At 35.8% G+C, this 22,831-nt stretch overlaps 1 long non-coding RNA gene across 1 annotated transcript in view; it reads left to right on the top strand.

Moving 5' to 3' along the window:
- Window positions 1–22,831, top strand: part of LOC125923468 (uncharacterized) — a 280,311-nt gene that overhangs the window by 23,913 nt on the left and 233,567 nt on the right. Inside the window, exon 3 of the long non-coding RNA XR_007458052.1 lies at window positions 6,696–6,812. This is a non-coding gene — a long non-coding RNA (uncharacterized LOC125923468). The remainder of the gene's footprint in view (window positions 1–6,695; window positions 6,813–22,831) is intronic.

The raw sequence follows: 22,831 nt of genomic DNA, 5'->3' as shown, positions 1-22,831 counted from the left end.
TCAATTAAAGTGACAAAACTTTTATGAAGTATATTAAAACATTAACCAACAAACAGAGGTGGCCTATTTGGCAGAAAATGAAATACAGATGATGGGAAACTGCATGAAAATTGAAAACTATCCCCTCCCCCAAATCTCCAAAATCACAATTTACACATTTTTCTGACACAATATTAGTGACTGTACAAACAAGGGAAGATCATAGAAGGGTTCAAAACCACAAACACACTGCACACACACACACACACAATATTCTTCCCTCAAGTGGTTCTGATGTTCAGGTTAGCACCACTGGCTATGATTTGTGAAGCTGCTGAATTATTTTCTGTAGAGAATAAATTCATCTTCAACCAATTCCACATTTGGACAACTTTATCATTTCAGACCAATGTGCATTTGGCCTTTATGTCCTGTTCTCATTCTTGTCAGATACTTGTCAGTATCTTTACAGGCTGGTCCTTGCAAACAAATTTTTTGTGCTAATTTGGATATTAAACTTTAAATTTCAAGTCATCTCCTCCCCCATTTACAAAGGTTTTATCAATTACTGATTTATAAAAGATTAGATGAAAAGTATTTAAACTATCTGGCATAGATCTTAAAAAAAATTAAAGATTCACATGAATAAGCCATGATTAACTTTGAAACTTCTAACTGAGGAAGTGACATCCTTCTTGAGGGTATAATTTGTGCATTCTTCCAAATTCTTAACCTATTACTTGATTATACCCGGAAGAAATAGGCAGATATTTTTACATTTTTCTTTTTTTCTGTGGCATCTGAAGTTTGTCAGCAAATCTCTACATCATTGACTGATATACTGCATTTGGCGAGAGCCAAGAGTTTTTGTAGTAATTGGCAGAAATGCTGTAAAATTATAAAGTAAACATACACACAAGCAAGAAACTATAGCAATGAAGAGCTTGCGGGCTGTCCTCCTATAAAATTAGTTGTAATTAATGGTCATGTAAAATATTCTGTATAGATTTTCAATGTGGGATGCTGATGTGAAAACAATGTGTATAGGATGAAGTTATTTGCACTGTGCAGAATTCAATCTGCATCAGCCTACCCACTTTCTTCCCACAGGTAGACACAGTTTATGCCATTTATTTGGTTTCACTTGAGAGAATAAATCTGATCTCTTACAGATATTTCCTGTCCAAATATAAATCTACCTCATGTGGATTAGTGCAGTGTTAATTAGACTCATTTATTTATTTTAACATGAATATCATTGGATTAGAGGGAATCATCTTACGGACTTAAATATTGATTTAAACTGCTCAATGTATAAACATGTTTACACACTTAAATTTTGTTTTAAGTGTTCCATAACATTTACTCTTGGAAAATCAGGAATTTTTAAAATATTATATAAATATATATATTTACATATGTATTTATATTTTATATGATATTTTATATATATTTTATATATTTTTATATATATTTTATATATTTTATATATATTTTATATATTTTATATATATTTTATATATATATATATATATATATATATAATCCCTTGTATTTGTGGAAACCTCAAAAATGCAGAATTTATTTGAAGTATATTTATTTTCTGACAGTTGTGTAAATATCTCATTTTTATTTCCCATGCATATTCTATAATGATTTAGTTCAGAAATTCAGTGCTAGCATGCTGACATCCATATCCTTATTATTGAACTTAATGTGAACATGATACTTCAGAGGACCTAATTTTTTTCAACTTATTCAGGATTTTTTCTTACTATTTAAATAATCATTATATATCTATACATTATATTTTTTAAAAAAATTTTTTTTCAACGTTTTTTATTTATTTTTGGGACAGAGAGAGACAGAGCATGAACGGGGGAGGGGCAGAGAGAGAGGGAGACACAGAATCGGAAACAGGCTCCAGGCTCCGAGCCATCAGCCCAGAGCCTGACGCGGGGCTCGAACTCAGCCCAGAGCCTGACGCGGGGCTCGAACTCAGCCCAGAGCCTGACGCGGGGCTCGAACTCACGGACCGCGAGATCGTGACCTGGCTGAAGTCGGACGCTCAACCGACTGCGCCACCCAGGCGCCCCTATACATTATATTTTTAAAAACTGAAGTATTGCCTGGCATGTGTTATATTACATTTCTTGCTCAGTTGGTTAAAAAAACATTTCATTTTCTGTCATAAATGGGTCAGTCACAAAATAATACAATTTAATGGAAAGGCTACGGGATTAACATTGTCATGAACTGATTTGACTCTTGGTGACATGACTTTGAGAAAATTGCTTGGTGCCTCATTTTCCTGATAGGCAATGTGTGGTGTATAATGATACTTTTTAATTCATATACAAATGAAAAATCGATATACATTGTTGACCTGGCATCTAATTACTAATTAATAGCTGTTAGTTACTGTTATTTTGTTGTTATTGTTATTATCATGCCAACTTGTGGATTTTGTGTTAGCCAAACATTTAGTGGCTCCTGTTTTGGATTTCCCAGGGTGAGACTGAGATGGACACTTTTCAAGGTAGCAGTGACGTCCCCTGAGGAGTCAGTAGGATGCTGAGGGAAAATGGATGGTATTCTCTGCATATTGAATCCCAAATTAGAAATCAGAATGCAGCATTCATTTCTGACCATTATTTGTGGTTTTAGTGGTGGCTTGGTTCCCAGACATGCTTACCAAAATATAATGAATCCAAAATATAGATGCTTTAGTTGAATATTCTGGGAATTTAAATACCATTGAGAACATTGTTATAAGCAGATGATATACTATGCCGAGATACCAGGCAGACAGCTTGCAAATATGTCTTGGAAATCTGATTGCATTCTTCCATGTGGATTTACTGTATTATGGTATAGAGACTTTTGATTTTAAAATTGCTGTGAAAAATACGTATTTGTTGCCACACATTACAGATTTCTTAATAAAGTATGGATACTAACTTCAGAGAAATGTAACACAGAAAAGTACTACTGGGCTACATTAAGACACTTACCCATATGGCTCGATAAATAAATGTCGAAATTAAATAACAGCTAAAAAGTAACAATAAATGTTGGCTAACCCACTCAAGTAATTTTTAAATAATTTGTTTTGAATTAATCAAATGGGGAAGGACTGACAATGTAATGCCTAGTGGGGAAAAAAAAAAATCCCATCTCTTACATAACCCTCTCAACAACGACTTGTGCAAAAAGGCTAGGTTGAGTAGTAGCTACAGTAAAGTATCAAAAGATACATCAGAGCATGTTTGGTTTATAATGTTATTCGGAGCCTCGTTTGCTTTTATTTTCGATTTGGCTTGCCTTGTTTAGTTTTGGTCATAGAAGCAGATCTTTCAAATATGGCATAAGTGGGAAGTTTACATCCTGGCAAGAGCCTTGTTCTTTCTCAGCACATGGGATTTTCTTTCTTTCTTTCTTTCTTTCTTTCTTTCTTTCTTTCTTTCTCAGCACATGGAATTTTCAGGGCCATCTTGGTTGTTGGTGGCAAAGGAATTCAGGAGCCACTTGGGTTCCACCATTAGCCTTTCTCCTAGGGCAGCAATATGTTCACCAAGAACAGAAAAGGATTCTGAGGGGAAGACTTGCTAAAAGCAAAATAGACCCGACTTTCGCCTATTGTTTTCCATAAGCTAAAAGACAGGGTCAGTGCGTAAGTCATGAGTGAGAATGTGAGGATACAAGGAAAGGGACATGGATGTTGAATGGAAGAATCACTGTCTTCTCCCCTCCACTTTTTATATGCTTGATACCAAGTTTATAATTTTGTATTCTCCAACAAGTAGCCAGGTAGATTTTAAGGTCATTGTTTAAAAAAAAAAATTAGTATAGTGATTTTACATGATGTTCCTCTGGTGGACCTTGGGAGTAAATATTTTCACCAGCCTGCCACTCAATGTTTATAAAACAGTTGACAACAACGTTGAAGTAGGATGGAAATATCAGGATGAAAATGGTTTCAAAACTGGTCAGGACTTGATTGTAATTTTGTGAAATGTTGGGTAATGAATGATATCCTTTTTCTAATAGCCCTCAACGTTTATTCCCCACTCCCTTAACATTTCTGATAGCTCTGTCATTGGTCTCTAAAAACCTTGAAAAGGAATCCTTGAGTAGATTCAACTTTGATATCATTAAATTTACCTACCTAGAATTTGTAAATTTTCCTGCTGACACAGAATATTGAACTTAATGGAAACCGAAACAGGAGACCCTGAAAAACAACACATATCTCAGTCACTGAGCGAGAAGAATTTCCATACAAACAAGGTTCACAAAACCTAATCAGTGAGGGATTAGTGGCCATCATCATTAGCAAATGCAGAAACGCTTCATTTATTCATTTGCCCATTCATTCAATAGTTCAACAAATATTTATTTATTTATTTAGTTAGAGTATCATTGACCCACAATGTTACGTTAGTTTCAGGTGTACAATATAGTGATTTCTTGGATGATTTCTAACTTAAGGGTATTGACTCTGCATGGTCCTAATTGCATACATGAAAAAATTAAAAAAAAAAATGAACAAACAAAAAAAGCAGAAACAGATCCATAAATACAGAAAACAAACTGGTGGCTGCCAGAACACAGAAAGGGGGGGAGATGGCCAAAATGGGTGAAGGGGAGTAGGAGGTCAGGCTTCTAGTAGTAGAATGAGTAAGTCACAGAGATGTAAGGTACAGCATAGGGAATATAGTCAGTGATACTGTAATAGTGTTGTCTGGTGACAGATGGTAGCATGACATAATGTATAGAGCTGTCCAATCACTATGTTGTACACCTGAAGCTAATGTAACATTGTGTGTCAGTATACTTCAGCTTGAAAAAAGAAGTTACAGAAAGAGTTTTTTCAATGTGTTTTTAAAATTTATTTTGAGAAAGAAAGGAGAGAGAGAGCAAGCATGAGCAGGGGAGAGGCAGAGAGAGAGAGGGAGAGAGGGAGTCTCAAGCAGGCTCCACACTCCACATGGAGCCCAACATGGGGCTCAATCCCAACAACCATGAGATCGTGACCTGAGCTGAAATCCAGAGTCCGATGCTTATTAACCAACCCAGCCACCCTGGGCACCCTGATAGACTTTTTTTTAAAGCAGTTATTGCCTGGGACATGATGAGATAATTGTTAAACTATTTATCAAAAATAAAATAGAAAAAATGTTAAGACAGAAGCTGCTAGAAAGAGTATGAGAGATGTAAATGAGATGTAACAGAGAAGTAACACATACATTAAAGGAGTTCATACAAAAGATATAAAAAGAACAATTGAAGTTATAAATGAGAATACTTCCGAATGAAATTCTTGAATCTGTGATCTTTATCTAGAAATTTTTGTGTAAAATTATTATCATTATAATAATTAATTATTATAATTATATATATATAATATATATATTCAATATATATATATATATAATCAGTATAATAATATAACTGATTCTTAAAGTTTCTGGACAGCAGGGATTAACAGTTATATGATCAGGAAGAGAAAAAAATGTCATGCATGAGAGGCAGAGATAATATTAAAAATCAAAGCAGACATATCAACCAATCAGACAGGAAGTGGGTTATCCACGTACAAACCACTGCTGACTGACGTTAGTTAGTTAATTGTATTCAGAGTTAGAGATTTTGTCTGGGAGAGACAAGTCTTTTCACGATGTTTATTCTTCAGACTGTCTCCCCTCACAGTGACTGTCACATTGGGTGACTTCTGTTGCTATTATTCTCTGTGACAATATCGAGGGCTCATAGGAAATGAATCCGTCATATTCTGACTTTGGGAGGCGGGGTTGAGAGTGTTATAGCATTTGTACCTAAAAGAGCTTTTTTTTGTTTGTTTAATACCTAAAGCACTGTCTTTTGAAACTTTGTGGCTTTTATTAGTAGATATTAAGTTTATTCCCATTAAGACAACTTAAAAAATATCAGTAGCCTTTAAGGAGTCTTTCCATTGGAAGCCCTTTTCACCAGAGTCTGTTGGTTTGGTTTTAACTGATGGGTAAGCTATGGGAAGCCTCTCTCTCACAAAGGTCTGTTCCTCTCCCTTGGCAGACTGTAGACCACTGAATGTGAAGATACCCATTCATGTTTTTTTTTTTTTTTCCTCCAGAGCTTATTGGAAAACTCATGATTATTTTACAACTTTTTGAAACAAATCTCTCACTCAATCTCATTCAGTGTTCGAATATATATTCCTTTTGTTAAACACAACTTGGATATTCATGACTTAATTGCATATAGAAGAGTAAAATCTACTCTGTATAACTCCTTCAACACTCAGAGTGAGTTGTACTCAGCAGAATACTCTATGTTGGTTTTATGAAAATCACTTAACTGGTAGAAAGAAAAAATAATGTATTTTCTACCTTCCTTAGTAATCTAAATATACTTATCTTGGATAGAAGTATATGTGGTTAAGATCACTTGGAGTTTGTAAAGATTCATTTCACATGTTACTGGGGAAGCAAAAAGTAATATGTAGGATCACTTAACACACATTTAATATAATTTTGGTGGACCTGATGATTTTTGCATCATATATAAATTTCATTTTAAAATTCTTCCTACTTATTCAGTATTCAAAAACTTACTATATTCAGGAGTATATTCTAGCATTTTCTTATTGTTTTACAAATTACATAGAAATTATGCCACTGTATTTAACAGTGAGACATTTAACTTTTTTTTTCCAGACTTGAATGCAGCGATCATGTAAATTAGAGAAAGATAAAAATAACTTCTGAAATATTCTTCTCAAGTGATATTTATTCTGGATGAAGCACTAAGATCGCTCATAGAGGTGTATCACTGTGAGTATTTTCTAATGAAATTAGAATGTTATTTTTTGTGTGTTTCAATAATGTTATATGTGCTACACTTTACCATAATTTAAGAATAACATATATAGATTAACAAAACACAGTAACATATAGTGTAGGAGCAGTAATAGGCAGAATACTGCAAAACTCCCGAAATACTTGCTGATAAGAGAAAAGCTCTTCATCTCTATAAATAAATAAATAAATGTTTGGGGTAAACCAAAGTGAAGGGAGGGACAACATATCAATTGTTTACCATGTCATGACGGCCTTTGCCAGAATATATTTAGTAGTGTGACAGTTTTCTGATGAGAAAGTAAAATAATTACAAATCTAGGCTGGGAAGAATGATAGTCTTACCATGAACAATCAATACATTATGAGTTATAAGATTACAAATATAACAAATGAGATACTTTTATAAGGCAGAATGCTTAAATGTTGGTGATATTTTTAAATCTATTGAACCATCAGTGATAATAGCCATGAGTTGAGTTTTTCAAATGCTTCATCTGTACCTTATTAAGTTATCAAATGCTCTTTACTCACCACATCTGCAGTTTAATCATACAGAACTATTACATTCGGACAGAATAAAAATGAACAAAACCTTGCAAAAACCTTGTCAATTGACCCGAGGGCTTGGTTTGGTCATACAAATGAAGATCTATATTTTCCACATGAAATTCCACAGCATCCTGCTGTAATTCGTGAGTAAGTGCTATTATGACTGGTAAAGAGGATGAAATGATAGCCATTTTGCTGGCGGACTACAGGTGGCCAGCTGAATCTCTTAGGTTGCGGTGTCTTTGATAGTTCCATGAATGACACAGAAAAACATAACCTCTGGGGGAGATTGTATTTAATAAGAAAACCTCCAGACAACTAAGCGTTCTTGGGGTTTTTAAAGTCGCTTGTAGAATCTCTGGAGATACTCAGAGCTCACCAGCAGGGCCTTCCCATTGGTCAGGTCCGTGCACTACAGATAGCTACACATTTTAAATGTCACCCGGGAATAGAGTCAAATATGGCTTATGTTTTGACTTGTGTTATTGACCCCAAAAATAATTCAGATAACGAAAGGTCTTTTTAGATATCCTATGACATACTGACATTTTTTCCCCTAAAACTGAACACATAGTTTGGGAAAATTCTTATGAATGTAACAATTTATATTTCATTTACTTGATCATAATTCCAGAGGTATTTCACCTAATAGAGTACCAGCTTAGATTTTCCACTTCAAATTTTGAAAATGTTATGCATAGTAAAGTTTAAGTCGTTCCAAGACTTGGGGTAATGGGTCTCATTCCTATTTTAAATGGGTAAGTAAAAGTTTTCAAATCAGTCTCAAGACTTGTTTCCTTTAGCTGAGTGTCATAATTTTTATTCTCTCATTATCTCATAAAAATATGTATTCACAATATGACTGAATAATAAAATTGATTTAAAGCCAAATACCCCTGGAGACAAAGTCACACTTATTAAACATGTTACTTATTCTACTAAAGAAGAAACTCAATTTTAATGTCTTTTAAAATACAATTTTTCGAGGCAGGGTCATAGAAAAGTTTTCATGAAAGTAAATATTCCTGTAAAAAGCAGACACTACTCTGAAGCAAATTATTTTTAATCAATATTGTTGGTTACTTGCATCTGAGAGAAATCTGTGAGTTGCTTTAAAACTATTAATCTTCTTCCAGAATGTCTTAGACCATTTATCAGAGCCATGTTGTCAAATACAGATTTGCAGAAATAATGTTCAGTGTCATTTAAGACTAAGTGATATTCAAAACCATACGGTTGAACACACTTAAATGGTTTAACACCATGTTCAGTCTATAAAATTCCCTTTGATCTAATCATTTCATTATATTTTGTGTCAATGTACGCATGTGTGTATTTTAATGACTATGATTAGAAGGATGAATATGTATTGAAGTTCCCATCTACCAAGAAGGCAACCTGGTTTAAGAAATTCTTTTTATTAAGCATAACGTATCAAGCCCTCTAGTGGTGTTGGTATATAAAATATTTCACTGAGATGTTTGCTTAATAAGAGCATTTGTTTGTGTTTGTTTGGCCTTCAAGTATAGGAATTTAACATTTCCTTGACATGAGGTTTTTGCAAATTCCCGTTTGCTCTATGTGGCAGATAATTTATAGTATACTTGAGGTGTTTTTTCTAACTTTACCTTAGGATAAAATTTTTAAATGCATCGATGTAAGACTGAAGTAATAAATAGCCCAGTAAGTGATAAATCACACTGTTTTGTATCAGTTGCTTTTGTCCTTAAGTCTAGTATTAAAAGGTACTTACAACGTTCCATTTGCATGATAGTCTGATAATAATAATAATGATAGTTTTTACGGGAAAAACTACATCATGTAAGAACTTAGGTCTTCGTTTAAGTAAACGACATGATGAAAGACTAACCGTGGCTTACTCTTCTTACACTTTCTTTGTAATTCTTACCGAGATCTTTCATACTATTTAAAGTCCAAAGGAAACAGTCTTATTCATACTTAGGGATGTTTCCATTGAGTTTTGTTTTTTTTTGTTTTGGGGTTTTTTTGGCCTCTATGATAGAAGACCTGCACTTAGTATCTATAAAGTGTGTTTCAATTACTAAGGAACAGGTTTTGACTTCATGCCAACAGTATTTGTATTTCTTTCTTAAACAAAAAAAAAAAAAAATAGGTTAGCAAAATATCGTTTTCCAGGATATTTTCCCTACAAAATCTCCCACCTTTCTTAGTCTCTTCCTTACTTGTCAGGAGTTGGACTGAGCTGAAGAGAGCTGAACTGCCAGGTGTCTGAGTAGCCAATTAAGACAGTAAGCCAAAATGAAAGTAGCAGTCAAGCCTTTAATCACTTGCTGGGCTAATACAAGCAGGGAACCAATTTGGAGAAAGCCCTTACTCCCCCCTAATTCATTTTCCTTCATGGAACATACTGGTTAGGAGTCAGGTGGATCAACACAGATGTGGGGCTCATTTATGCTGATTAGAGCTCTGGACAAAAGGCTTTTCCGGGTTTGTGGGCCAGGGTGCCAGGAAGTAAAGGAAGTAAGGATAGGAGTGGGAAGTTCCTGAGTCAGAGTGGAGAGACGTGGGTTCAAGGTTCCTCCATGAGGAGGTCCCAGCAGAGCTGCCTGAGGAAGGCCTCTGCCAAAGACCTCAGATAAAGAGGTTTGTAGCTGAAGGCATTTGGTCTAAGAATATGGACATGTGTAAGAGCAAGGCTGGCCGGTGGTCCTGAAACTCTCTACAGAGCAGTGCACGAGCTGTGCATCCTTTGAGGCAGGTCAGGGAATGCCTGCATAATTGCCCCTGATCAGGCCTGAAAAATCGCACATAGGGCTCAGGTCTGCAGTGAAACTTTTCACTGGTTATCATCTTACTTGCTTAGTTCCCCTGGAGTTTAAATTAGAGAGCAAAAGCCAATAAAATTGGTCTTTTATTTTGAACACTGCATCACATCATCTTATTCAATCAATTTCAATGTATAGAGGCCCCTGCTCTGGGCTTGGTGTGAGGTGCTAGTTACACTAAGACAAATCCCCAACTTCAAGGAGTGCGGTGTCTACTGGGGAGTCCAGGGGAGAATATTTATCCACTGTCGTAACAGTATTGTAGAGTGCCTAATATACGCCGGGCTTGCTCAAAATTCTCTGCTTTATCCTCACCACTACTCCATTACTTATGTACTATGGCTGTCTTCCATTTTGTGGATGTGAGGCAGCCATTAAGTAGGGTTAAGAGAGGTTAAGTAACCTGTCTGCTGGTAAGTGGTCAAGCCGAGTCTAGAGGCCACACACACTTAACCACTGCAGTTTGCTTTCTATTTAAAAATATCTCGAGGCCAGAGACGTGCATAAAAATGTGAGGAGGGGACTGAAGAGAGGCACTGAGGTTCCATGGGAAGTAGTCGAGTGGTAGGGAAATTGAGTGGACCAAGGATTGCAGTTGGGCGGGGGCTGGATTTGAAAGGTACAAGGGACAGCAGGCGGAGGGACATGATGAGTGCTGAGGAGAATAGCAGTTTGGTGTCTCAGAGAATAAACAGTGAGCAATACAAAAGAGGCTGGCAAGGTAGGGAAGGGATGGGTAGAGAAAAAGAGAAGAGCGTAAGGAGGTGTGCGATCAGAAGGACTTCACTCATTGTTTTGTAGTGGGCGTTGGTGAAATAGAGTTAGGGAGAGGAGAGATGAGAGTGGCCTATATGTCTTTCCATTTTGGTTGGATGCTGCTGCCTCACACTGAGGTAATGATACAGGAAGAGGTTTATGAAAATCGTGTGTCTTGCTTTGAAGATCTTGAGTGTGTGCCTGCTGAACCCCTGGCTGAAGGTAGTTTGCAGACAGGTAAAAATGTGAGCCGATGATTGGAAGAGAAATGGAATCCCAGGGAGCACAATATCTAATGAGGAGGCAGAAAAATGGGAGCCTCAAAGTGAGGCCTCAAAGGGAGGGTCGGAAGCTATGACAGAGGAAGAGTCCGTAAATTCAGTATGGAATGAGTTTTAAAGAGACATCAGTGATGATGATGATGATGAGCTCACTGCAAAGGAGAGATCAATTAAGATCAAAGCTGACCTGATCTTTGCAACTGATAGGTCACAGCTGTCTGTGGTTTAGCAGGGGCAGGATTAGAGGAGCAGTGAGGCCAAGGCCAGGGGGGGCTAGATTGAAGAGTGAATATAAAGCGATGGGACAGAGGCCATTTCCCTGCGAAGAGAAGGAGATGGTAGAATTAAGGTAGGCCTTCTTATTGTTTATTAACTTGTCCATTAGTTGGATTTTTTTTTTTTTTTAATGGGCGTGATAGGAAGCCTAGAAAGAACCGGGAAAGGCAAAGCACAAATCCCACCAGGGTCTAAGGCGGAGACGCAGGGCCAACTGGAGCACTTGATCTGTTGGACTTTGACAATGTCATGTAATCTCTCAATGCTTTGGTTTCCTCATCATTGAAATGTGGATAAAAATAATACCGGTGTAAGAGTGCGATTGTGAAGATTAGGTGTTATGATATATGTGCAAGTGATGGACAGCAAGACTTCATGATCATGTTTGCTGTTATTTTGGGGAAACTAGTTGACCTCAATAATGAAGAGACCTATAAATGAGCACATCCTCCCAGACTAGAATAAAGAGGAAATGACTGACATTTCTTTAGGCAATTTTGTAAATATGACGCTCAGGGGGATAAGGCCTTAATAGCCCAATGCTGTTAGCAGTTACCCCTTTTCTTAAAGCAAAACTAAGAGTAGAAGTCAGGACCTCTTCTGGCCTAAAATTATAAACATCTGGTCAATTCAAAGATGTTTAGTATTAAGACCCCTTTTATCCTAAAACTATAAGCATATGTTTGGGAATATTTTTCTGTTAACATTGTATGATACATCTTGCTTTTTGTAGGTGAGGTGGGAATCTTCTATTCAGATTTAACATATGTCTTGTATTCTTTCTTTAGCACAGGGCAATAACTACTATGACCCTTTAAGTAATGATAGAAAACCCTCCTAATACAACTTTACCTACAGAGAGGAAAATCATCATGCCCTCTTCCATGTACTTAGGAAAAGGAGTTTAAAAACTCTTTTTGTGAACAGTGCTAAATTGATTTAAATATATTTTAGAAATATTCTATTTGAGAATACCTTGATAATTGGAATCACCTTACAGTTTCCCCATCAACTTTGGTTATTATCTTTTCTCTGTGGGCGAGTCACATATTTAGATACAACCAAAAAGTAATTTGTTGTGAGCCTGAACGGGAGTAATCAAGCTAGGGAATAAAAAGGTAATGTTAAAGTAACAGAACTGATATTCTTGTATATATTTATAAAAGGACATTTTCTTGCAGAGTATGTGTGTATGTATGAATCATATGTCTTTTATTGGGATTTCTATATGCAATCCTATCACTTGTTCTGTGAGAACAGTCTTGTGCTTACTTTCGTTTAACTTGAACCACTCTTTTCCTTTGGATTCTGGGTTAATTTAGCCTCGTTTTCTGTCCTTTTAGAAACCGAAAGCTGCCAATAATCTCAGATACTGTTGAATGGAAGCTAAACCTAAGAGAGGCTAGTATCAAATCTGAGGATGCAAGTTCCTAAATTTTGTTCTATTTCTGTAGGCCTTACTCATGCTGATTTATGAGCTCTTCTGAGATTCAAGATCTGTTTTTATTCTTAATTGTATGTGGTGTTCATTCTAATATGATTTACACTACACTCAAAGGCTTTCTTCTGGCAGCATATGAGCAATGTATACTTCTTGGGGACTCTTGCCTGTTTGAAGCACAACCAGTTTCTTTTGGGAAATGACTTTTAATTAGTAAGTAGGACACTTTTCATCACCTGCAGTGGCTTAGCTTTTAAGGGAATAGGACACGAGGCCAGTGACACCTTCTTGGGCCCGCTGTCTCCAGAGGGGCCTGCAATTAAGCTGTCGGTGAAAGAAACAGCAGCCTCACCTTTTCCCAAGCGTCTGTTCCCCATTTCAGGTTTACTTTTGCGTTCTTTTTCTTTCCTTGCTACTTCTTTGTTGCTTGACGGAGCTCTCTCTGGTATGGAGGTTCTTAATACTTACTTACAGAAGGGAACATGAAGAATAGGATGCCAGTCTTCAGTACAACTGCAGAAGCCTTATCACACTTACAGTGATATTGAAGGTGGTTGTCCATTACACATCTTTCTTGAGGGAGAAAAAAAAAAGATCGATTTTAATTTGCTACTTTTTAGTGTCAGCATGGTTTCACTGTGCAGCTTTAAATATGCACATAAAACGCAGTGGCACTAAAACATGGTAAGTCAAATGCTGATCATTTCTTTTGTCAAAGAAGCATGATCTTAACTCATGAGTCACTGTTAAATATAAGTGTAATGTGGAGGAAAAATGAAAATACGTTACGAGGGGTTCTTTTTCGCCAATTTGTATAATTTTTCAGTTAAGCAGTCATAAATCAAGGAATATTGTATTTTTTGAGGCTCATTAAAGAGACATTATACATCAGAATAGTGAAGTCGTCAGCATAATGAAATGATGAATGCCTGTAACTATCTGTATGTAAATGATGTGAGACAGATTCAGGGTGTTACAGGAGAATAACAATCTCGCTGACAGTTCCCTGTAGGTACAGTTGCTGGATGCTGGTGACAGATGTTAAATGCGAACCTCTTCAATGGTGAGCACTTATTAACGCTCAGTGGAAACTAGCACTATAAAATAAGACAAATAGCAGATAATATCATTTTAAATAAATTTGTTCAGCAAGGTGTGTTATTGCATTTGAAACACCTTCTTTATTGACAGAGGCCATATTCTAAATTGAAGAAAACCTGTTAGAAAAGAAAAAATGGCAGTTTAGAGAACTAGTACGTAAAAAATGTATACATATTTTGTCCATTTCCTTCACTTCTGTAGGGGCTATCCGAAAGTAACTAATAGGTCAGACTTACCCACTTTTGGTTTATTTATTCTGTCAACGGAACTTATCTGTCCCACCTGTTGTGTATACATACTCTACGTAGTGAGATTGGTAATCTGCATACCATTTTGTCGACCACCATCTCTGGTGCCGTGTATGAGTTCTTTCTTCATCTCCGTATCAATTACAGTCATGTCTCTTTTGTTTGAGAGTCCCTCTGCTGATTAGCCGGGGACTTCAGTCCTACGTTTCATGTGCTTTATTTCACTCCCCGAAGTGGAGCAGGCAGTAGACGTAGTAATTTTCTAGAGGTTCTTGTTTGTGCATTTCAAAACAGCTGATACAGGTGCCAATTACATGAATAGATATTACTCGAAGAAGAAAGAGACAGAGAGAAAGAAGATAGGAGGAAGGGAAGAATGAAGGGAGAAAGGGACAATTTTTAGTCCAGCATGGGTCAACTGATGAGTCTCGGTCAAATCCTTTGAACTCTCTCTGCATGTATTCCCATTTTCTTTTCTTCTGTTCAGCTTTATTGAGGCATAGTTGGCGAATTAAATTTTAAGATATTTGAAGTTTACAACGTGATGATTTGATAAACGGATACATGAACACAGTGTGAAAGGATGGGCAGAGAACGCACATTGGATTGTCTGACTGAATGTACGTAGTCAGTGACATTAATAAAAATATTCATATTCTCTATACTTTGGGGATGGGGGTTTATTATTTGTAATGAAATATACCCATACCTGTGCTATAGTATTTTGGTACTTTATTTATTCACTTTATGTGAATTTCTAGCAAGATAAATGGTATAAATTCTCCATAAACACCAGCTAATATAGTGATACCTATTCCCTATCCTGATATATATGTAATGGGGTTTAAATTAGTTTCACTATTTTAAAAAAAATGTTTATTTATGTTTGAGCAAGCAAGCAAGAGAGAGCATGAGTGGGAGAGGGACAAAGAAAGAAGGAGAGAGAGAGAGGGAATCCGAAGCAGTCTCTATGCTGTCAGGGCAGAACCCGACTTGGGGCTTGAGCTCACAATCCCTGAGATCATGAATTGAGGCAAAGTCAAGAGTTGGATGCTGAACCAGCTGAGCCACCCAGGAGCCCCACATTCAGTTTTTTAAAGTTTATTTATTTATTTTGAGAGAGAGAGAGAGAGAGCGCGCAAACAGGGGAGGGGCAGAGAGAGAGGGAGAGAGAGACCCCAGGAAGGCTTTGCTGTTGTCAGCCCTGATAGGGCCCCAACTCAGGATCCATGACATCATGACCTGAGCAGAAATCAGGAGTTGGGTGCTTAACTGACTGAGCCAGTCAGGGATCCATGACTAAAGATATATTCTTAAAAAAAATCACCTGTTTTACTTCTTTTTGCCTTAGGAACACAGCAAGCTACAGGCACGTGAATTTTTTAATTAATAATTAATGTTTATAGTTTGTGGCGATATGAAAAATCCATGAGAACATAGTAGTCGAAATTTTCAATTGTCTCCATATTAAGAAGAATAACCACTTAAATTGCTAATGGCACTCTCAATATGCGAGTATATAAAATAGTAATTATTGGTTGAATTCCTTATATACATTTTTGGAAATTTTATGTTTAAGAAAAAGATTTGAAAATGTCTAGACACAACTTTTAAGTCCAAAATCATGCATAGCTATTATATGACTAAACTAAAATGAAAATATATATTTTTAAATATACTGTGTTATTTTACCTTTCCTTTGCATATTCCTCTACTAACAGACGGTCTTCATTTTGCAAGTATACTCGCTTACCAAAAGAAATACACTTACGATTTTATATAATAATCTTTAACTTAGTTCATATGGAAACAAACACACAAAATCTGAGAGCATCTATTATATATAATAACAATTTTAAAATATGATTCACTTTTATATATAACCAAATAAATATATTTTGGGTTTTTTTCTCATATCCTATTTTATAATTGACTGTCTATTTTGCCTTAAAGGGAAGAAAGAAGCAGTTGAAAGTTGTGGCAAGGGCACCATTTTGGATGTTGAAAAAAAGGCATGGAAAGAATAATCAGCATTTAATTTTAAGCTGACTCCCATTTTTTCTCTAAAGGAAAGGAATCCAGGGTTCTTTTCATGAAAATTATTATTTATGAACAATTTGTTTTATCTCTATATTGTTAAGAGGCCAGCAACAAATTGTTGGAAAGCATGACATAGATCAGTCATTACTTTATAGCCAACCATCTTCTAAAAGTACTGCTGCTGGCATAGAATTGAATATGCTTTTATTAAATTCTGTTTACATTTAGGCACTTTTTAGTATCTGTGGTAAAATAATAGACAGCAAAATAACTGGATGGGTTTATATATATAAATCTATAAATGCATTTTATAAATATATAAAATTATATAAGATTTATGAATATAAATATACATATCAAGTTTTGTGCTTCTTAATATAAGTTCTCACTGGTTATTATTACAATTCAGTGCACATAGTTTTCTAATTATATTATTTTTACAATTTTATATTAAAAAAATCACTTTTAAATCCATACCTCATTTGACCGATGACATGATTTGAATCCTTTTTTTTAATTCCAAGTTCATTGCTCTATCTGAATCCTTTATTTTAATTCCAAGTTCGTTGCTCTATCTGCCCTATCACAGTGCTTCTTGATAAATCTCTCAAATTTAAATCCAAAAGTATGCATGCTGCAGTCCACATGGTTGTACTTTCCCAAGCCCAAGCTACAGTATATGGAAGGAGACTTATTTAATTGGATTTTTTCACATTTACTAACTTTCTCTTTCAAAGGTAGTTTAGAGATAGAGGAATGCTCAGGAGATTGATTGAATTCAGGATAACATTTCCACCATTCTGTTGCACAGACAAATGATTCCAGAAAACATTTCTCAAAGCCAAAACACATCCTATCTTATTACGTAATTCTTCTTCCTTCAATTACATATCATTTGTAAACATTGCTAAGTTATCATTTACTGCCAATTGTAATAAATGACTTAAGCATTTCTAAAATTATAAATATTCATCTTTCTTTCAAGCTGTATGCACATGTACACACACATACACATATATGTTATATAATATATACATGTATATATGTTATGCATTTTTAATAAGCTTCAGCTTTATTAATCAGAATTTAGCCATCATAGTGAGACTGAACTAGGAAGCACCAGAAAGCATTAAAAAAAGTTTTTTTAATAGTTACTTACTTTTGAGAGAGAGAGAGAGAGACCTAGCACAAGTGGGCGAGGGACAGAGAGAGGGAGACACAGAATCCAAAGCAGGCTTCAGGCTCCGAGCTGTCAGCACAGAGCCTGACCTGGGGCTCAAACTCACGACTGTGAGATCATGACCTGAGCCAAAGTCAGACGCTTAACCAACAGAGCCACCCAGTTCCCCCTTACCAGAAAACATTTGTAGATAGCACTAGGATTATCTGAGGAACTGGGAGCTGTAGGAGCCATTTATGAATATTAATACCAGGAATCGATTAATTGCTCTGGGGCATTTAGAGTCTTGGAATGTTACAAATGGAAATGACCTTAGACATCATCCATTCTTTGGATGGCAGTAGCTGAAAAATGTTACACTGCCTTAAGCTGATTGGAACTTGCTGCCTGGACCACATGTAAGAATAAGACTACATGAAACATATCATAAGCTGTTAGCCCCATCTACCACCGGTGAGGCATGGAGCTTGGCAGCATTCTTGCTGCGGCTCAGAGAGTTTAAGTCAAGTGCCCAAAGTTGCACAGATAGTTAACTTTGAATCCATGGCCATAAACGGGCCATCTGACTCATAATCCAGTGCGATTTGCTCTGTTCTGTTGACAAAGTACAAACATACCCAGTAGGCTTCGTCAGACTAAATCCAGAGACATTAAGGAGATTTAATAGAGAACATGAAGGAGATCATTCAGGGTATGGTGGCTGCTCTGAATCCATGCCCTTGTGGGTTCAACTTCCTGAGACTTACTCTTTTCCAGGCATAATGTACTTAAGATTATTCCGAAGCACTGTAACTAGGCACCTTCTTTTATTAATTACGTTCACTGTATTTTATGTTTCATCTGTCTTGTCTTAGAATTTCCAAGAAGGTGGTACCTATTCTATAAGCTAAAGAAACGGATATGTGTAAGGTGAATATACTAAAAAGAGATCATGGAAAATCTCTTCATGTGTAACCTAAACACTGGATTATGATGCAGATATTTTCATTCCACTGTGTGGTATTTATGTAATGAAAGTTTTGACGTTAAATCTAAAAATTAACTTCATAGACACGAAAACAGTTTGGCAAAATTCAGACCATCACCAGTGCTGTCTTTACTCCATTTCCGCCACCTTTTTATAAAATCGTGTCTAGCTGATTAATATAACAGAGCACTTCAGCTTTGGTGAAATACACTTATTCAATTTCACTGAAGATTATAGGTTTCAAATAATAAAATTGGATTTTATTGAGGATTGAAGTGTGTAAATAGAACATTTGATTGAATTTAATAAAATGGTATCCTGCTGATGGAGGCAAGTCATTTCCTCTAGTTTTAACTTGATTACAAAGACAAGAAGTTTTATGAGCAATTTTGAATGGAAAATTTCTTTCTGTCTAGAGGAAAAAAAAAACAATATTGAAAAACTAAGAAAAGTAGTACCATTTACTATTTTAAATGAAATAGTTGTGAATGTATGGTTACTTTTGAAATGTAATAGAACCATTTTCTAATCTGTTTTTGTGGCTGTTTACTTGATCACTAGGGTTAAACCTGAAACTTATGGAGAAGTTAGCCCAGTAGATAAGTTTGCTTCTCTCTATCTTTGAATAGTTTTATCTTGGTGATAAAGATTCTTCATCTGATACATGCAGTTCTGTATTTAATCAAAATATAGTGAGATCAGAGCATCATTCTTTTTATCACAAAATGAATCACTGCATAGTAACTGCTATTTAAATGTTTGATTTTCTTTAGCCATTTCTGAGGTTTCTTAAAAAAGGAACACAAAGCAATTTTTTTTCTACTGACATATATATATACACACACACACACACACACACACACACACACTGATACACACACACACACACACACACACATACTTACATCAGTATAACAAAATAAAATGTTATTTTGCCAAAGTCTACTTTTTAATTAATGTCAGCATTTTAATTAATCACTTTGTTAGGCTAAAGAGCCAGCTGCAAATCCCTTTTTTGTTTGTTTGTTTGTTTGTTAACAGCAGAACTCTTGAAATGTTGTTAGGATTTTTCTAAGAGACTATTTGGAAGCTATAAGACAGGCTAGATTTGCAGTCAGGCATCATTATAAATATAAAATGAGTGTTAAATGCCAAAAAATAACGCCAGAATTGTGGACATTATGTTGACTGAAGATTGATAATAAGTGGTTCCAGACCAAGATGAATTTTAATGTGGCCTAAAAGAGTACCTTGGGTTGATTTAGAATATTATCCTTAAGCAGTTGTTTCAAAGTATCTGTAAGGGAAATAAACAATCCGAATGTAGTAGTTCTATTCAATTATTTAGAGGTGCTTTCAAAGAAATAAGAAGATAAACAGTTGATAAAGGGGCTTTACATTACAGGAAAAATGTATCTATGTTGATAATGGCTGTTGTGTTGTTTTTAATGCTTGGAGAGTGGTACATTATACAGAGAAAGAGAAGGGTCACTAGAGAGAGAACTCGGTGGGAAGACAAACATAAGAATAATGGTGGCCAAGACAACCCCTAGCTGTACAGGAAAGTCAGTTTAGAAACAGAAAAAGAGGCAGCAGCAGAAAATAAATAAACGCTGTACAGGAAAAGTGCCTGTGGTTCAGACCCTCTGCTATCATATTGGGAACTGTTTGAATGCAATGATTAGAAACACTATTTGAAAACAGAAAAACCTAGAACATCTGAGGAATGGGAGTTTGATGCCCAAACAGTGATGAGAAGAACAAAGCCCTGTAATTAGAACAGTAGTAGTTCTTTCTTTAAAAGGTTCAAAGTATAGGAGATCTTTCATCAGACAATCAAATAAATTAGTTTGAAAACGTGTTCTGATGAAACTTCCAGATGCATCTTTATCGGGTGCCAGTTCTGTAGTTTGAGAGGAGCCACAAAGAAAGAAGGATGAGAAAGCACGTGAAAATGCTTCGTTAAAACTGGAGAAAGTCGGAAAAGTGTAGACCCAAGATTATCATTTAGGATGGAAGTCTAGAAAAGGCTAGGTACGTGAATTAAAGTATTTAAATAGAAACTCCGTCGTATATGTGGTAGGGCTTTTCACGTTTAAAGACTGCTCTAACAGAACCTTGGGTGACATTTGTTAATTTAATTTTTTTAAATTTATATTGAGAGAGAGAGAGAGAGAGAGAGAGAGAGCAAGCGAGTAGGGGGAGGTATAGAGAGAGGAGGAGAGAGAGAATCCATCAGCACAGAGCCTGATGTGGGGCTCAAACCCACAAACCATGAGATCATGACCTGAGCCGAAACCAAGAGTCAGACACCTAACTGACTGAACCACCCAGGAGCCCCTGATATTGTTAATTTTAAAATACACAGAAAAAGTAGATCACAAAGAGCATCTGTTATTCATTGAATGCCTAATTTGTCACTTGTTTCATCTTTAAGTAGTTGTCTAATAGTTGTACATGGCTGTCAACTCATGTATACAGTTACTGAAATTCATCTCACTGTAGTAGTCTCATTTGAACATCAGAAAAGAAAACAAAAAACAACCCTGCAATAATGCAAATATTAGTTATCATAGGAGTCTGTCAGTATTCATAAGATCAGCACATTATTCTGTAGTGTCTTTTCAGTTCTGAAAATTGATGGGAAGAAAAGAATTATTCTGCTTATCAGAGTAATTTTAACACACACAAGTCTCATGCCATGTCCAGTATGATCATCACTTCTCTTCGGTGTGAAAATAAAAAAAATAGAAAAACATCTATCATTACGTCCGTATTACCAGGTAACATATTGATATTAAACTCAGAATTGACCTGTGATCTCATTACTTGTAGGAAGATTAAAATCGTCACTGAACAGTAAAGGCAGAACACAGAAGCTGAATAATGAAAATACAATAAATCAGTTTCAAAACTAAATGAAACCCAAACCAACCTCTTAACAAGTCCCATTTTCATCCTTACCATTGAGCTTTATAAAATAAGAATCTCAAAAAGTCTTCATCCTCCTCGGATGCAAGCACTGTTTGTTCTTATCCCCAAAGAAATTCTGCCTAGGCAGCAGAAGACCTGATTGCTCACTAACATTCGTTCCAAAGTCAAACAGAAAGCAAGCCACTTCCCTACTTGTTTTTCTTCAACTTGCGTTCAGTATCTGCACATAACGTACCGAATGAAAAGTGAATGCAACATTCTGTTTACAGTCTAAGCACCACGTTTTGAGAAAGTATAAATCTATACTATGCCTATATGAGTAATATACAAGTACTGTTAGTACTATTTAGTAGTAGTGGTCAATACAAATTTCAGACTCTACGATGTCAGGAAAGCAGGGGTGAGGAATACAGTAACTGCTAGAAGCTAGTTTGGAAATTTAAATTTTTGTATGTTTACAGAGTTTTCAAAACCTAAAATAGTATTTAAGATAATGGTTAATTATATTATGTTGACATTTATCAATAAAACATGGATATAATTTTCTTATGAAGTATATCCATTCCTATGTAAAGTTCTTATAAGATCAAGAATATATATACTCGATTATGTTTAGAATAATAATGAATGAAGCCACAAAAGCAGTAAACAATTTGAATCACAGAACTTTATCTTTTTAATGTTTTTTAAATGTTTTTATTGAGAGAGAGAGAGAGAGAGAGAGAGAGAGAGAGAGAGAGAGAGCACAATAAGCCAGCAGGGAGGGGCAGAGAGAGAGTTAGAGAAAATTCCAAGCAGGCTCTGCACCGTCAGTGCAGAGCTCGAACCCGCAAACTGTGAGGTCATGACCTGAGGTGAAATCAAGAGTCAGATGCTCAACCAGCTGAGCCTCCCAGGTGCCCCCAAATCCTCAAACTTTAATCTGTTAGTATCATTGCAGGTCACATGGGACATTTTTCCATGTCATGGGTAAAGAAATGAGTGGTGCAGAGGTTCTAAGTGACTTGTACCCGGTCTGTTGTCAGGCAGAAGAGAATTATTTTCATTCTCAGTTTAGACACTTCACACTGGGTAACTATCTCTTCGTGACTCAATCTGAGGATATTTGTCGGCAACAGAGCTCTCACTTTCAATCTAGGTCGTTATTTTTTGTATGGTCAGTTATATATTATTGTCATTACCATCGTTATAATCAACTCCCAATTTCGTTTACGTGAACTTAGATTGCATCATATCACAGTTTTAATCAAAATGATGTAATAGAATATATCATAAAGGTTGCAATAACTGTTGCTTAACAGGCTTTCAAGCATCATCTGTTGCTTTGTATGAATCATATTAGCAGAATGACTCAAGGTTAAAAGAGCTTAAGATGAACATCAGAAGGTAATAGTTACGTGCCATCTCTGTGA

The sequence above is a fragment of the Panthera uncia genome, chromosome B1 (assembly GCF_023721935.1).
Source record: "Panthera uncia isolate 11264 chromosome B1, Puncia_PCG_1.0, whole genome shotgun sequence".
NCBI lineage: Eukaryota > Metazoa > Chordata > Mammalia > Carnivora > Felidae > Panthera > Panthera uncia.
The sequence above is the reverse complement of the archived record's forward strand: the minus strand, read 5'-3'. Positions and strand labels throughout refer to the sequence as shown.